Source organism: Argopecten irradians, unplaced genomic scaffold, assembly GCF_041381155.1.
Source record: "Argopecten irradians isolate NY unplaced genomic scaffold, Ai_NY scaffold_0969, whole genome shotgun sequence".
Lineage (NCBI taxonomy): Eukaryota > Metazoa > Mollusca > Bivalvia > Pectinida > Pectinidae > Argopecten > Argopecten irradians.
In genome coordinates, this window is record NW_027188436.1 from 1 (window position 1) to 5,532 (window position 5,532).

Here is a 5,532-nt window from a genome sequence, read left to right on the forward strand (position 1 = left end):
CACAACAAGAGCCCTAGGGAAACCTACATATGAAATATAGAAAGATCCCTTCAGTACTTTGTGAGAAATAGCGATAACAAACTTTAACTATCAAATTCCAAGATGGCAGCCTGGCGGCCATTTTGTTGACCGATCGATCCAAAAACGCATTATGCACAACAAGAGCCCCTAGGGAAACCTACATATGAAATATGAGAAAGATCCCTTCAGTACTTTGTGAGAAATAGCGATATTAATCTTTAACTATCAAAATCCAAGATGGCTGCCTGGTGGCCATTTTGTTGACCGATCGATCCAAAAACGCATTATGCACAACTAGGGCCCTAGGGGAACCTACATATGAAATTTGAGAAAGATCCCTTCAGTACTTTCTGAGAAATAGCGATAACAAACTTTAAGTATTATAAAATCCAAGATGGCTGCCTGGCGGCCATCTTGTTAACCGATTGGTCCCAAAATGCAATATGCACAACTAGGGCCCTAGGGGAACCTACATATGAAATTTGAGAAAGATCCCTTTAGTACTTTCTGAGAAATAGCGATAACAAACTTTAAGTATTAAAATCCAAGATGGCTGCCTGGCGGCCATCTTGTTAACCGATTGGTCCCAAAATGCAAATATGCACAACTAGGGCCCTAGGGGAACCTACATATGAAATTTGAGAAAGATCCCTTCAGTACTTTCTGAGAAATAGCGATAACAAACTTTAAGTATCAAAATCCAAGATGGCTGCCTGGCGGCCATCTTGTTAACCGATTGGTCCCAAAATGCAATATGCACAACTAGGGCCCTAGGGGAACCTACATAAGAACATTTTCGAGAAAGATCTCTTCCAAGTACTTTCTGAGTAAAATAGCGATAACAAACTTTAAGATATCAAAAACCATGCATGGCTGCCTGTCGGCCATCTAGTTAACCGATTGGGTCCACAAATAGTGCAATATGCACAACTAGCGGCAATATGGGAAACCTTACAATATGAACTTTGAGAAAAGGATCCCTTCCAGTTGCATTACTTAGATAAATAGCTAATAACAAGAATTTGTTAACTGGGAAGGACGGGAAGGACGATAAGGACCGGATGGAAGGACGGACGTGACACACGGACAAAAAGTCGATTTGACTACCCGAGCCATTCTGACGCCGCACCATCGGGCCAGGTGAGCTAAAAATATTGTAGAAATTAATCCATAAATCAATCTGCAAAAGAAATCAGTTAGGAAACCAACAAAATTTTCATATTTTGAGCATGAATTTAATTCAAAGTAAGTGAAATTGGAGCCTAAAAAATCGGAGAGGTACTTATAGGGATAGGGCGCTTATTGGGTCGATTAAAGGATCTGAACTTTTCTCATTCAACCAAGGCTGTTACCATTCATAATCTTTAAAGCAATCAATTTTCAATTAAAATTGAATATTGATCATACATTACCAGCAATACGAACCATAATTTCTGCATCAGACCGAAATGCTTACCGATAAACCTGGAATTAGAACAAAAAGATATGACGTGTAATAAAGATTGTTTACTGAAGCACAAAAGTGCAAACATAGTTCAAACCATTCACCTTTTATGTAATATCTTGACTTATTATTCATCTGTTTCTATGAAGGATATGAATCTGCAGTATTACATAGTACTTTGATGATGTATAGATCAGCTAGTCATTTATTTATTGTGAGAAATATGGTATACCAATAAACAAACATTTTGAAACAATGTATCAATATCTTATAAATTAGTATTATCATTTGAAACAGAAGACTATATCTATCGTGTTCGGGGGCCACCATGGAATAGGAAACTCATTCACTTTCCTAGAATGATAACTATAAATGAAGGACCAATAAGGAATTTTTCATATGTTGTTTTCGGACACAATATCAGAATATGGTAATTTAAATAAAACAAACTTTTAAAATTATTAGATCAAATTCTGTTAGAGTAATTTAGATATGGATATAGAGACAAATGCCTGTCTGTGTCCGTTTATTTCCTTTTCACTTATTACTAGTAGTGTGCAGTAATAACGCTCGGAGTAATATGAATAACACAAGACTTTATCAATTAGTTCCTTGGAGATAGAATGTATTAATCGTATGATATGAAATGAATATTAGTTATAACAATCAATTCGGCAAGCAAGTTATTATTTAATATAGTATTTAGTTCCGAAATTATACAATGACAGAAGAAATCTTACCAAGAAAGTGAGTCCTCCTCAAACTCAGAATGTTGATATTACTGGTAAGTAATGTCAAAAACTCTGAAAAACATCAACATCAACCTTTCAAAAATAAAAATTTGATCAGTTTTTCGCAAATAGGCATTTCATACTACTAATAACAGAAGTTTGTCTATAAATACAACAACTATATGAAATATTTTAGGGTGTCGTTAAATATTCAATACCGGTACACTATAGATGCTGTAACAGGTTATTTTTCATTGTCAAAGACATATTACCAGTACAAGACTTATCTCAGTGTACATAATGATAAATGTATCAAGTAGTGTGGTTATTCCCTGTGACTAGTCATTAGTCACTAAGTGACTACCCATAATTTTTACACAATCACAGAAAATGTCTCCACAATTTTTGTCTTGAAGAGTTTTGATAAATACAAAGTTTATCTTGAACAAGTTTCAGTATAATTAGAATCATTTCACATTAACTTTCAAAATCCACTAAAAAATATGGGTGTGGGTCTATTAATTTAATTAACGCCCTATAAAGTTGTTAACAGCGCTAGCCAGGGTCATGTAAGGACTTGCCAAGTTTGTTGGTGGAGGAAAGCCTAAGTAACTGGAGAAAAACCAGCGACCAGAAATTGTCAATGGCAAGATAATATTGCACTATACATTACTAATTCTTGACCACAGAAATTGTTTTGTGGCCATCTTGAATCAAGTAATGGTGTCCATTGATTCAATACGCAATATTGTTGTTGAAATTATAGTACATGTACCGTCGACTGTATTTTATCTGATGTCTAATTGACTGTGCACCAGCAGCATATATATAGGGTTTGACTTTCTGTCAATATTATCAAGGATCTAGATCCTTGATATTGTATAGCATATAATATATACTAATGCATTGTGGTTAAATTGATATCAATAAACACAGATTTCTCTTATATGGCATTTGTTGCTTGCATGATGGTGTCAACTTTTTTTTGTTTTTTTTGTTTTTGTTTTGAAGAAGTGCATACAAACATTATTTTGATGCTTTGTTTTTGTAATATTACAGTGATCATTTTCCTGTTGGAATGATTAATAGTGTATGTCGCAACTTCTAGTTTCATCACATGATGTGTACTCAAATTGATACCCAGCGAGAAAAAAAGTATAAGTATCAGAAACAATTAATATCCATGTATATGTTTTTTTGTGATTTTACTATATAAATGCGATGTAGTTGCCTTTATTATACTGAGTTATACTGAATATGATAACATTTTACTGTAAAAATTGTACAAGTGTTTTCAAAACAGTACCTACGGTAATTCAGTAGCCCCAGAAGACCACATAATGATATATTATATTTCAATGATTCAAATTCAGTTTTCTGTGGCATTCACCTAGTTCCAATATGTTATGTATAAGAACATCATAAAAAAAAAATCAATGTAAAAATATATATATTACAAACATAATTATGAATCATTCAAGTTACATGATATTAGTATTAAAGTATAGTACAAACAAGAAATAAAGATGGGGAAATATCACTTAACTAAGCCTTAACAAAGAGCAATTTGCATCTGATATCAGATTAAATAAAAAGATAATGTGAGGCAACTATATTTTTTCTATTTCTGTTGAGTGTTTATATCTTAAGTTTCATTATTCAATAAAATTTTCTTTGAGGGGGCCTTACGCCTTAAAAAAACACCATGATTAATCATTATAGCATAAACAGTATTTGTTGCACACACACATTTCCAGGGATTCACACATTTCAGACCAAGTTATCAATTTCAAAGTTATGTTTCAGAGAAAAGAACAGAAATAATTGCATAAAACGAAGCAATATATGATGCATCATTGGTGTCATTACTGAGAAATGAGGTACACTTTAAACATTAAATCATATCACTATATGAATGTACAATTAAAACCTGCTACAGTAGTTTAGTAAACATGTACTACAGTACATCAACAAAGGGGCAACGAGAGCAGAGGCATGAATTCAGTCACATGGCCTCGTTATCTAGATAGCCTAAGCTTATACTATATAGGTCACGTCTATTTTACACGTATCTCATCATTGGGAACGACGCCCTGTAGCCTAAGTCGGGTAAAAAGAGCACTGCACGATGCCATGTAGGCCTAATGTTAATAGGGGCTGAGGTAATTATGAATCGGGTAGCTTTAACATAGCACGAGGGCACGAGTATGACTGTATCGCAAAAATGTTCAACCAGTGTCACAAAATACTAACCAATATAATGGAGCTATCCCTTTCCAAAATAATGTCGGCTCTTGGGAAAGACAAATTACTAGTGTAGACTAGTAGCCTAGAAGCTACAATGTAGGTATGAATATGCAGTTATGTTTCGCAAAAATGGCGCTGATGAGTCTGAAGTGGGCAAAACCTATTCGGACTACCTCAAGACTGTTAACAAAACTAGAGGAGTTCCAGATGTGGCGCCTATGAGAGTTGCTTCCCTTCCTACATTTTAAAATGATTTTTTACCTCTCAGGAAACATATTTGGGCCTAATTTTCTCTTCCTCATATATACATCAACGACTTACACGAATACATGCAGTCCACCACACTAAGATTATTCGCAGATGGCAGCATCATATAGAAAACAATTTAAGATGGGTTCCCGCGTAACTTGCGCTCAAAATCACTTTTAAAACGGAAAAAAATGCCCAATGCCTAAAGTTAAAAACTTTGTGTGAATACTAATTACCAAGTAATTCGAAGTATAAGTAATTGAAATATATTGTAAGGAATGCTCATTAATGGCCGCGCTTTACTAACTGTAAGTCAAGCAGACTATACATTGTACACCGTACGTTATATATACTACAGTCACAATTTAGTCATAGTATATATAGTTATGTTATATATGTAGGCCTAGTTATATACTAATAATGTGTCAAGTACCTATGTTAGGCCTAGACCAAATGCATTATGTGGATCTCGCGGTGATAATCACTGTATTGCTTAACCACAATTAAGATCTATATATCGTTCTCTTTTTCATGAAAAATGTTAAAAATGACTGTTAAAATAATTGCATGCACTTGGCTCCAACTATAAATGAAAAATACATGGTATGAAATAATAACTTGGAATATCAATCTTTATTTTTATAAATCTTATTTTATTTTTAAATATTTTCCAAAAAAATGATATGTATATCTATTCTGTTTTACGCTGATTTGTTATTTTTTGTTATCTATTATAGCATAGTATATATATATTTTAAAACTTTTTTTTCAACTTTAACCCTATTTGAACTTAGAGTTACCTCCCCTACAATACTGAAGTTGCATTCGTTTGCAAGCACT

The 5,532-nt window shown here is 33.6% G+C and overlaps 1 long non-coding RNA gene across 1 annotated transcript; it reads right to left on the reverse strand.

Annotated features, from left to right (window-relative positions):
• Positions 1–1,162: 1,162 nt before the first annotated feature.
• Positions 1,163–4,882, reverse strand: LOC138313835 (uncharacterized). Its single transcript, XR_011207271.1, has 3 exons — positions 4,450–4,882; positions 2,206–2,268; positions 1,163–1,485 (listed from the first exon to the last, which is right to left on the reverse strand). It is a non-coding gene; the product is annotated as an uncharacterized lncRNA (long non-coding RNA).
• Positions 4,883–5,532: the final 650 nt, after the last annotated feature.